Consider the following 13,256-nt stretch of genomic DNA (forward strand, 5'->3'; position numbering starts at 1 on the left):
CACCGCAGTGCCTCCTACTGGATATTTATGTCTGTCTCTAGTATGTAATTCATCTGCAAATTCACGTGCTCCAGCCCAAATACGATTTCTTTCGTCTGTAGCACAGAAATGAGTAAGAATAATATAAATATCCTGCCAAGTCAACTCAAACATCATGACAAGCTGTTGAAAGCCATCAATAAACTGGGAAGGATTTTCTGAATATCTACCCAGTTGTGTCTTGAGTTGAGCCATATCAGACATTGAAAATGGCACATGGACTCGAATGGTCCCCATTTCCCCATTTGCTACCTCACGGAGAGGGAAATGTCCAGTATTATAAGAGGTCCCACTCCTCATATGACCTGTAGGGCTTATGGGGATCGAGGACTCAATTTTAGGTTCCTTGTCATAGGGAGGGGGCATTTTGGTCTTTGAGTCCTCAGGAGAGGTTAATTCGGCAGGAGCTGCAGGAGCCTTAGGAATAGGTCTAACAAGGCAGTCATCATCTAATATATCATGGGTAGGTTTCTCTACTTTAGTTGGGGAAGCTAGACACATGCGACAAACCGCTCTGAGTTCAGGATCTTGATATAGGGCCATGAATGCTTGAATATAAGGGATTTCAGACCATTTTCCCAGGCGGCGGCAAAATAAGTCTGGTTGAAGAATAGCATTAAAGCTTAGGGTGCTGTTCGTGGGCCATTTTTCCTCATTCAGATTATATTGAGGCCAAACAGTATTACAGTAAAAGATAAGTCTCTTTTTCTTTAGATCTTGTAGGTCAAATTTTGCCCAGTTATTTAAAAGGCAACCCAAAGGTGAATCCTTAGGTATGGAATTAGAGGCTCTCATGGTCCTAAGAAGCAAAAAGACAAAAGAAGAGAGATGAAAGAGATGGGTCCATTACCTTGAAAAATCCCCCCTGAACCTAGGGCAGCATCCTACCCTTCGTTCCTACTGTCAGGTTCCTATAGCAAGGGGTGATGGGGACTTCCCCCGGCATTGCATCCCTTGTATACCTTCCCTGTTATGCCTGGCAGTAACAGGTGCCTGGTGCCTATTCTACCTGGCAGCATAGGCCTGGTGAATGGTCCCCGAGAGAAAAGGAGAAAGAAAAGGAGCCATTACCTTGAAAATCCCCCCATTGGGGTTCCTGTAGCAAGGGATGATGGGGGCATCCCTTGAACATCTTCCCTATTATGCCTGGCAGTAATAGGTGCCTGGTGAATGGTCCCCAGGATAAAGGATAGAGAAAAACAGTGAGGAATTTTCCGCCAGTCTGGGGGACATTCTACCCAATTGCATCCTGGAGCCATTCTCCCAAGAAGGGGTTCCCATACTCCACCAAAGGTTAGAGTTTGGTACTTTCCTTGAACTGGAGTCCCGATTGGGACTTTCCTCGCAGTTCAGAGCTTGCTCAGGTGCCAGAGGGAGGGATCCCAATCCAGCCTTAGGAAAAGAAACCTTCCATGGGAGTCTTGGAGATTGGCGACCATCCTAATGACTTAAGTGGCCGACCCGTGCCCATGTAAAATTCGTCTATTAGAGATAGAGTCAAGAAGGAATGGATTAATTCATTCTTCATCACCCTGAGGCTTAAGGTACTGATTCTCTTCAAGCTGAAGGCCACAGTTTGCCCCATAGAGTAGCCATGGGCAGCAAACGTGGATCATACAACCGTCCAAGAAAGTTCCCGATGGAGAAGTGAATTTAGATCCATCCTTGAAAAAGAGAAAGGCACAAGGAAAGAAGGGCACTTACCAGGACTCGAGCTCACAGGCCGATGAAGCGAGATCTCCGTACGGGCCACCAGAAATGATGCGGGGTCGGTGAGCCGAGGAGTCGAAAGAAAGATTTCTTAGACTCTCAAGATCTGGCAGTAGTGCTCTTTTATTTAGAGAATAGTGTGGAATAGCATGGGGACAGGACCCATGGGCAGTCAGAACTTCTGCTGCCCTGAGTTGAGGGTTAGGGCTAATTTTATAAGGCATGGGTACGTGAGTTGTTTTTACTGGAAAAAAGAAAAGATGATGTAAAAAGTCATTAAATGATTTCAGAGCAGATGGGGTCTGGTTATTGTGTGGTCATATAACTTTAGATATGAATCTGGCCATATAGATCGGCATGCAGGTGAGGACTCCCTGGGGCAGTCCTAATTCATACCATTAAAAAAGTCCACTGGGTCATATAGTTTGGCATGTAGGCCAGGTCACCTTGGGCTTCTCTAGCTGGGGCAGCCTTAATCCACATCACAAGGACTGAAAGAAAGTCAGTGCTGGTGTTTTGCAAGCAAGGCTGTGAGTGACACAAGTTGAGTCTGGAGGTAAGCAGGAGGAGATTAAGCCAAGGAGTCATTCTGCTTTTTATTCTAATGACAATGAGAAGTCATTGAAGTATTTTAAGCGGGTGGAGAGGGATGTTTCAATTTAGCTTGTATGGATCACTCTGGTTGCCATGAAGCAAAGGGGTTGGAGACAGACAGGAATAAAACCAGAGAGAGCAGTGGCCCAGGCAAGTGGGGAGGGTGGCCTGAACTAGAATGAGAGCAGGAGAGCCAGGAAAGAGATTAACTAGATACACTTGGAGGTAAAATCATGCAGCTTCAGTGGTGGACTGGATCCTAGAGACACAAGAAAGGATAATCTCCCATTTCTGACTTGGGAAACTAGGGGAGGGTGCATAACTGGGATCCTGAGAGGTGAGCAGAGGAGACGGCAAGAGAGTATTTAGATATGTAAGAGGTCTTGGATGACAGTATAAACGGAAGAAGGGAAACTGCTGATAACAGAATCAAAATCGAGTAGCACATGAAAAAAGGAGACGAAGGAAAGACACTGTCCGGGTAAAATTGAGGAAGGGAAACAGAGCCATGAGATCTCAGAAAATGTGACAACATTTTTTAACACTTCACCAAAACAACGGAGTAATGGGCTCTTAAACTGCCAAGTTAGGGAAACTATCCTGAAATGCATCTTCCTTCTAAAAGTTCAGGAAAAATAATTTCACTTAAAGATGAGCAATAGAAAAAGATTGAGTACTAGAAAGACTGTGAAAAATAGGCACTCGAAAATTTTAGTAAAATTTTTATTGGGACAAGTTTATGAAAGTTCAATTTAGAGCATCTATAAAAAGTAAAATGTTCATTCTTTCTGGGATGATTCCACTTTTTGAACTTATTTTATAGGAATTCAAGCAACAGAGAAAAGAATGAAAAGATATAAGTACTAGTGAATTTATGACAACATTGTAATCATAAAAATTTGGAATGACCCAAACATCTATCAATAGACGATTGAGTAAAATAAATTATGGTACATACATACAGTGAAATACCATTCAGTTTTAAAAAAGAGCAAAGTAATCTAAAGGCAGATATAAACAACTTTTCCATGATGAAATTTTAAATAAAAACGCAAGTTTGTGTGATCCTGTTTTTTAAAGTACGTAAGCAGGCGTTCCTCGGAGATTTTGCAGGTTTGGTTGCAGACCGCCTCAATGAAGTAAATATTGTAATAGACCAAGCACGTGAAGTTTTTGGTTTCCTAGTGCGTATAAAAGTTATGTTTACACTGTATGGTAGTCTGTTGTGTGCAATAGCATTATGTCTAAAATAAGAATGTACATCACTTAATTAAAAAGTAATTTATTGCTAAACAGCACTAACCATCATCTGAACCTTTAGCAAGTCATAATCTTTTTGCTGGTGGAGGGCCTTGTGAAAAATGCAGTGTCTGTGAAGTACAATAAAATGAGATGTACCTGTACGTGTGTTTGTATATTATAAGAAAAAACTTGCAAGTGTATTTATTGTTGGGGCCCAGGACAGGCCACCCCAAAATATGTCATAATGGCATATTGATTATTTTGAACAAAAATCGCCTGAGAAATAACTGGTGCAAAAAGGGCACTTTAATCCTCTCTCTTCCTCTGAAAGCAGGAAATAAATCTCTCATGTGACAGGTGACCTCCCTGTACCAGGAGGTAGAGAGACATCCTTATCACCAGAGTCAGGGAGCTCAGCGCTGGGAAGCCTGTGTAAACAAACCTTGTTACTTTTTATTAATGTACTACCCCAAGCCCAAATTCTGCTTAGAATTCTTTAAATTCTTTACTAATTAAGTACCCAAATCTGAGTTTCTTTATCCTGTCAAATCCTCACACATTTATTGTTTCTTTGCATAAAAAGATATGCCTGCTTTCGTCATTTCTCTGAGCATCATTTTCGTGATCTCTCAGGTTCACGAAATTATACTGATTTTTCTCTTGTTAATCTGCCTTGCGTCAATTTTATTATTGTTCCAGTCACAAGAACTCAAGAGCAGTAAAGAGGAAAAATTCCCCCTCTCCAATAGTATCAAACCATTAAAATCTGGTATTTTGTTATTTAAAAAAATACAATATTAAAAAATCTTACTCTTCATGTAATTTGACCCTATAATTCCAGTCCTAGGGATGTGTGTCCTAATAAATCACTCAAAATGGAATCAGCTTTATAAACAAATATATCCATCACAGCATTATTTATAATTTTTTTTTAATTAGGAGAGCCTAAATGTCCGTCAATTAGGAAATGCTTAAGAATATGATGGTACCTATAACAGGTGAAATATTACACTGTACGTTTATGGGCACGGGAAATTTCTTATGAGATAATGGCAACAAGAAGGAAACTATTTCTACATGCACAGAAAAGTATTAGAAGTAAGTCTACCAATACGTGCATGCAATTGTCTCTGGGTGATGGGATTAGAGCTGATTTTTACCTATGTCTGTTTCTCACTGAATGGAGATCTGGGGCTTTTCCTGGGTAAGAATCACTCATTGCTCTCAGTATCCTCAGGGCTCAGCCCAAGACCTGGGGCTTAGATGACATTAGTAGTGTTTCCCTATTGGGAGATTATGTGGTTAACGCTCCAGCAGGGTTCTGCTTCCCCCATGCTCCTCGGCTCAGATGTTAATCACTAAAAAACTACTACCATCCAAGGAAGCTTGCTCAGTAAGTAAATTTGGGTCTTCAGAGTTTCTTGAACAGTCTCTGAGAAGGTGGCCCTGGAGCCCCTTAGAGCAGCAAGTCATTGGATAAAGCTGATATACACTCCTGAAACATACTTTCTGGCCACCATGACTTTAAGTCTCTCAAGGCTACACACAGAAACAAAGGAGCTACCTTAACAAACTCTTTACATTAGTTGACAATATATTTGTGAGGTATGCCATGCGCTTCCAAGAGCACTTAAAGGAAAATATTAAGGAAAATCTCAAGGCTCTTGCCCTCAATCAAACATTCAAGCAATTGATTCTAATCTGCAGATATTTAGTGAAAACTAATGGGTGTCTAACCAGCCCTGGGCACCAAGGGCACAGAGCTATATCAGATATAGTAGAAGCTCAGTTTCCAGGTCTACTGGGACCAGGACATAAACTTGTTCAAAGGGGAAATAACAGGATCCTCAGCCTTCATTCTCAGAGCCCAGAGACAGGACCTGGCTCCATGGAGTCCCCAATGGAAATGGGGAATTAGGCTGAGGTGTTGTGTCAGGAGTATCCCACCAGAATCAGTCATCAGATGGCCTCAGTGCTCCCATCTGTTTCCTCACTAATGAGGCTCCAGGGAGATTCTACTTCCTCCAGCCTCAGGTTCCTTGACTCAGATGCTGAATTAATCATTAGGGAAAGTCTCTGCAACCCAGTTAAGCCCACTTACTGAGTAAAAGTTTGGAACCTGGTCCTGGAGGCCCTCAGAGCAGTTATCGTTACTTTCTGAAGCAAAGTGGGGTCCCATCTCTGCTTTTTTCCCCATTGCAGACAACGGTCTCCATGAGGAGACTGAAAGTAATGGATAGGGTGGTAGATGGTTGCTGTTGTTTTGATTTTGTTTTCTTGGGCACAGAGTTGAGTAAATCCTATACCTCAGTTCATGACACATTATCACCACCACTCCCTACAAGTCTGGTTTTATTGTCTTTTATTAGTTTCAATCTCCATTCCTTTCCTCTCCCCAGACATAGGCAGCTACTTCAGTGTATGCATATATCCTTGAAGAATACCTGTCTTTGTATGTCTGCGTGTCTTATATACATAAATGGTATTGTGCTATAGATCCCATTATGTTTCTTACTTTTTGCATTAACACTACGATTTTTATTCTCCTCATTGTCTGGATACCCAACTCCCCGCTTCTCTTATTTCTTACCAATTCATTCTCTACACACACCAGAGTAATTTTCTTTAAACCTAAATTGAACCCTATCACTTCCTTGCTTAAGACATTTCAAGAACTTCCTATTACAACTAGAAAAAAATGAAAAACAGCCTACAGGGTCCTACCTGGCCTCCATCCTACATGTATTGACAACCTCAACCAATATCATTCTCTTTATTTGTTCCCCAAACTTCAGCTATATTGGCTTTCTTCCAGTGCTTTGAATTCATAGAACTCTTTCATCTCATGGCTTTTGCCTTTGCTTTTCCCCTGTGTGGAAGCTCTTCCCTCAACTCTTGTAATGGCTTTCTCCTTCTCAGCCTTCAAGTCTTGGCTTAACTGCATAAATTGGTACAACTATTTTGGAGAGACTGGCAATATTACTCATCTTGGGTCAGGTTCCCTGAAGCAGAGTGACTAGCGGGAATTGCCAATGTGGTTTATTGAAGGAGTGCCCTCAGGAGAAGATGGAGGTAAGTAGGGACCCAGTACATTAGCCTCAGCCTGGTCTTGAGCTCTGGAATATGAATTGCACCCATTGAATTAGTCCCATCTAGGGTAAGGAGCCAACCTTGTCTACCCAGTGTCAATCAGTCCTTGGCCATTGGCTGGCCTCCTACCTCCTAGGGCAGTGGAAGGGGAGAGCTCAACCTCTCCAGCCAGATAAAGGGAAGTTATAAGCCATTAGCAGCCAAATTCACAGCAGCTAGCGGGTGAGGATGAGTGAACCAGCCAGTGAGAGGCACTGATAGCATCTACTAGTAAAATTTGAGATGTACATGGCCTTCCTCCCAGCAATTCATTCTTAGCAATATTCTCTAGAGAACCTTCCCTCATGTGACCAAGAGAAATATATAAGAAAGTTAATTTCAGCATTATTTATAATGGTGAAAAACTAGAAATGACCTAAGTAAGTGTCTTTCATCAGGAGAATAGATAAATGAATTGTAGGGCATATCTATTATAGCAGTAAAAACAATTAACTTGAGTATGTGTATGAACATGGACAAATCTCAAGAACATACTTTGAGTGAAAAAAACAAGTCTCAGAATACATACTGGATGATACCATTGAAATAAACTTCTAAAATATGCAAAACAATGCTAAATATTTTGTAGATGCACAACTTTTAAGTAAAATTATAAAAATTTACATAATAATGACAAAAACAAAGATGATACCATTGAAATAAAATTTTAAAATATGCAAAATAATGCTAAATATTTTTGTGGGTGGGCAATTTTTGAGTAAAATTATAAAAATGTACATAAGAATGACAAACACAAAGTTGATGATAGTTGTTACCTTTAGAGAAGGAGAAATTGGGATGGAATTAGGAGTTAAAATATCTCTCAACTGTAACTCTAGTGTTTTATGTAAATACACACACACATACAATGGTAGCATTTTAAATTTTACTAAAACTGAGTGGTAGACACACAAGTGATTATTTTTTATTCTATATACTAGTCTGTGTTTTTGTAATAGTCACATTTTTAAAAATTCACAAGATTCATGTGGCTGTATGTATGCCTAGAGTGATACTTCTTTTACCTTATAGTCCATTGTATGTATCCACCAGATTTTATTTATTCATTTCCCCTAGTGATGGACACCTAATGCCAGACTGCTACAAACAACACTGTGATGAACAGCCTTGAGTATGTCTCTCTATGGACCTTAAGACATGTTCTTTCAAGTATATCCCCAGGAATTGGATTGCTAGGTAATAGGAGATATAAATATGATGGATAGATAGATGATATATAGATAGATAGATAGATGCATGGATGTATGTGTGTGTGCGTGTGTGTGTGTGTGTGTGTGTGTATCTCCTAGTATAGGCAGTCAGGAGAGTAATCTATCAGTACTTAGCAAAATTATGTTATATATATATATATATCTCCATCCATCCGTATGTTGCCTCTACTAGTTTATACTCCCATCACAACAGATGATGTTTCCATTTTTCCCGTATCCTCACCAACACTCGGTATCATCAGACTCTCTAGTTTGGCATTCTGATTGGTAGAAAGAGCATCGCATTACCTCTCTGATTACAAGTGAGGTTTAATATCTCTTCATATCTTGTTAACAATTTGAGTTTCCCTTTACAAAATTCCCTTTTCATATACTTTATCCATCTTCTTTCTGGATTTTCTTCCTACCTTTCTTTGGTAGAAATTTCTTACAAATTCTAGATATTAATCCCCTGTTGGTTTTAAGATATAGTTTGCTGGTTTTAAGACAAAGCTTCTATGGACATTTGTACACAGGTTTTTGAGTAAATCTAAGTTTTCATTTCTCAGGGATACATGCCCAGGAGTACAACTGCTAGGTTGTGTAGTGATTGCATGTTTAGTTTTATAAGAAACTGCCAAATTGCTTTTCAGAGTGGCTGTAACATTTTATATTCCTACCAGCAATGTATGAGTGATCCACTTTCTCCACATCCTCACCAACATTTAGTGTTGTCACTATTCTTTATTTTAGCTATTCTGACAAATGTATAGTGATATCTCACTGTGGCTCACTTAGCCTTTTAATGGCTTATGACGTTGAATATCTTTTCATGTGCTCATTTGTCATCTGTATATCCCCTTTGGTGAAATTTCTGTTCATATCTTTTGCCTGTTTCCTGATTTTTTTGTTTTATTTTTGCTGTTGAGTTTTGAGAGATCTTTACACATTCTAGGTACTAGTCCTTTGTTCTTTAGAGTTCAAGTGAAGCATAGAAACCTTACTCCCTTTAAGGAATCCACTAAAATAAAAGCAGTGATTACCTCCTGACATTTTGTGTTCTTCATGCAGTAGACCAATAGGAAAAGATGGGCATCACTTTTCTAAATAGGATAATTGACATTGATTGAAGACTTATGGTTCTACTACACAGTGGGGACAGGAAATTATATGTCTTAAACCTAGGGCACTCACTTGGTTATCTCTTAGTACTTTCATGAACAGTAATAAATGTTAATGAGCAATTTCAGTCACTACAACACAAAAAAAGCAGAGTAACTAAGAACTCAAACCCTTCAGACATGACGGTCTCAGTCACTCTACCAGGCATCAACACAGGCCTGCCAAAGTGATAGCCAAGGTGAGGGCAATCTAGAATGAGTAGTGGAGAGTAGAGATGATGAACTTTAGTTATAAGCTTGGGATAACCTACAGTAATGGGGACTGTATCTTGTTTCACTACCCTTTTGCATAAAACTTTCCAGCTTATGACTGGCCACCACTTTGAAGGAAATTCTAAATTATGGGATATATACCTATCCTATTTGGGAATAAGTGAGGCTGAATGCATTTTAAGAACAGCAACAAATGGAGGCCCCATATTAAGAATGGGAGCTGAATGAAACAGGAAGCTACGAATGGACCTGAGTGACATAGGCATGGATTGTATTAGACACAAACGTCTTCAGGTTCTCTTGAATGTCTCCTTCGTGAAGACATCACTTGCATCCTGGACCATGTCACTACCACTGACTGCATCACCCCCATCAGAGGAGGGCTACTAGACTCAAGGAAATGAAAGTGTGGATGTTCTCCACCACCATCTTTGTCAAATTCTTTAATGTGTCTGGAATCCCAGTTGAAGTCCACATCGGCATCAGCTGTAGGCAGATATATATGCACTGAGCCAAACTATTTTGTGTTGACTTCAACTTAAAGATCTGGATGAAATGTCACACATGGGACACAGGATCTGACTTTTTCAGCAGCTGCTAAGGGACCAGATGACATGATCTGAAGTTTGAGGGAGACAGCATCATGTGGGGTGAACTTTCAATGGGAAATAGAAGACAAGGAGCTGGACAGAAAAATTCTGTCTCCTTTCTCCCTTCTATGGATTAATCTGAGGTGCAGTTTCTCCTTGCAAATCTTCTGAAGCAAATCCTGTGTGCTAAGGTCACAAATAAGTTGAATGACTTACTATTTCTCTTTGCAGCTTGTTTTGTGAAGCAACAGCCAGTACATTAATGTATCACACATTGCATTGCTTCACATTCTGCCTTGTCTTGCTTCCATTTTTCCTCACCATCCTAAATAAGGTTTGCACCTACTAAATAAAATGTCAGCATTTTAATCATTGTCTCAAGATCTACTGTTTATAGTTTCCTTTGGAATTTTCTACATAGAAAATCACATTACCTGCCAATAGAGAGTGTTTTATTTTTCCTTTCCATTTATATGCCTTTTATTTCTTTTTCTTGGCTTATTGCACTGCCTAGGATTTCCAGTATGTTGGACAGAAATGATGAGAGATGACATCCTTGCCTTGTTCCTTATCCTTGGGGTAAAACATTTGGTCTTTTACCACGAAGTACGGTATTAATTGTAGGTTTTTATAGATGCCCTTTTTAAGATGCCCTTCATCAAGTTCAAGAAGTTCCCTCCTATTCCCAGAACTATTATTGTGAATGAATGATGAATTTTGTTGGAGGCTTTTTCTGCATCTGTTGAGAGAATTATATGAGTTTTTTCTTCTTGAATCTGATAATATGGTGAATTAAGTTATTGACTTTTTAATGTTGAATGTTCCATACAGCCTCAGGATAACCTCTACTTAGTCATGATGTATTATTGTTTTTATACAAATTCTAAATTTGCTAAATTCTATTTGATAGTATTTTTCTGAGGATTTTTGTGTCCGTGACCATAAGGGATATTGGATTTCAGGATTCTTTTCTTCAAATATCTTTGTCAGGTTTGATTTCAAGGTAATTCTAGCCTCATAAATTGAGCTGTGAAATGTTCTCTCCTCTTGTATTTCCAGAAGACATTGAATAGAACCCGTGTTATTTATTACTTAAATATTTTGTTTAATTCTCCAACAAAACCGTCTGGGCAAGGATGTTCTTCATTGGATGGTTTAATTGCAAATTCAATGTCTTTAATAGAACTATTCAGATTATATCTTTCTTTTGAGTAAGGTTTTGTAGTTTTTTTCTTTCAAGGAATTAGCCCATTTCATCTAACTTGTTGGAATTATGTGACAGTATTCTTGATCAGTCTGGCTAGATATCTGTTTATTTTATCAGTCTTTTCAGAGAACCAGTGTTTCAGTTTGTTGAATGCTGTTTTGCAATTCTTTGACTGATTTCTGCCATTACCTTATTCCCTTGACTTGTTTCTTTAAGATTACTCTGTTGCTCTGTCTTCAATTTATTAATTTGGATACTTAGATTTTTGTTTTCAGCTCTAGTTCTTTCCTGATAAGTGTATTTAAAACTAAAACTCTCTTTTATTACTGCTTTTGATTTGTAGTTTTTCTGTATTGTTTTTTAGGTCTAAGTATCTTATAATTTTGCTCACGTTTCCTTTTGAGCCCGAGGTTTATTTAGTACACCTTACTTCATATTTAGTAATACCTTCTTAAATTTCCAGATATTTGGCAATTTTAAAGCTATCCTTTTACTATTAATTTCTAATCAATGCATTTTGTTAGAGAACATATTTGTACTATGCATTATCGTTCAAAAAGTTTATCAGTGGAGAACAAATACATTATTCTTCTTTAGAATTTAGTGAGAATTCCTTTGTGGCATAGTACATGCTGACGTTTTATTTTTGCTTGAAAGGATGGGTGTTCTTGCTTAGGTGCTGATATAATAGGTATAATAAACTCTAATTGGCATTTGTTATATTTTCTTCAAATTTTTTTCCTCATTTACTGCTTCCCACTTAATAGGTCTTTTTTCTTCAGGCCCATTTGAAAGTTACACATGCTATTTTGCAGGCTAATTTATCCCCATGGATTTCTTAAGCATATCTATATTTTCCCCCAAGCAAGACAAGTTCTTTAACAAGCTCTCGTGTTTTATATTCCCTTGCTCTCATCCACTTTTAGCATTGACACTATCTAGCATTTTAGAACTTCATTTCAGACTTTTTTTGTATTATTTTCATCAGGAAGAAGCTCTGCTTCATTATTTTCCCACCCTGTTTCTCGTAACTCTTGCATCATCTTCCTTAATATGTTTTCCTTCTCATTTGAGTACTTTTTTCAAGATTCTTTTTAATGAAGATCTTACCTGGAGAACTTTTTAGAACTTGCATAATTGAAAATAATTTCATTATGCCCTCAAATTTAAGTGACTATTTGGCTGGACATTAATTTTTATATTTAAAGCTATATTCTTTAATACCCTATAAATATTATTCAATTGTCTTCTTACATCTAGTATGTTGTAGAGAAATCTGATTTTAGTCTTATTATTGCTTGGTTGTATGTGATCTTCTCTTTCTCTCTGGAAACTTTTAAAATTTTCTCTTTTTCTGTGGGGTCCTTAAATTCCACTATAATGTATTTAGAGATTTTTTTCTTATTCCTTTAGTTTGGAACTTCATGGACTCTTTGATTCTGAACTTGTTCATGAACTATATTTCTGGAAAATCTACGGCCGTTACTTCTTGAACTATTTCCTTCCCTCTACTTTCTCTGTCCTTTTATAGGACTCCTATTTTCTAGATGTTGGCACTTTTTATTTGATTGCAATAACATTGGATTATAACATTATATAACTTTCAGGTGTATATCATAATATATTTCAAATTCTGTGTAGATTACATCATGTTCACCATCCAAAGACCAATTACAGTCCATCACCACACACATGTGCTTAATTACCTGTTTCACCCTCCTCTCTCCCCCTTTTCCCTCTCATAACCACTAATCCAGTCTCTGTTGCTATGTGTTTGTTTGTCATTGTTTTTATCTTCTACTTATGAGTGAGATCAAACAATATTTGACTTTCTGCCTCTGACTTATTTCACTTAGCATAATACCCTCAAGGTCCATCCATGCTGTCACAAATGGCAAGATTTCATCATTTCTTATGGCTGAGTAGTATTCCATTGTGTACATATCCATTCTTCTTTATCTATTCGTCCCTTGATGGGCATCTAGGTTGCTTCCATGTCTTGGCTATTGTGAATAATGCTGCAATGAACATAGGGGTGCATGTATCTTTATGCATTTGTGTTTTCAAGTTCTTTGGATAAATACCCAGCAGTGGACTAGCTGGATCATATGGTAGATCTATTCTTAATTTTCTGAGGAAA

The sequence above is a fragment of the Equus przewalskii genome, chromosome 10 (assembly GCF_037783145.1).
Source record: "Equus przewalskii isolate Varuska chromosome 10, EquPr2, whole genome shotgun sequence".
Lineage (NCBI taxonomy): Eukaryota > Metazoa > Chordata > Mammalia > Perissodactyla > Equidae > Equus > Equus przewalskii.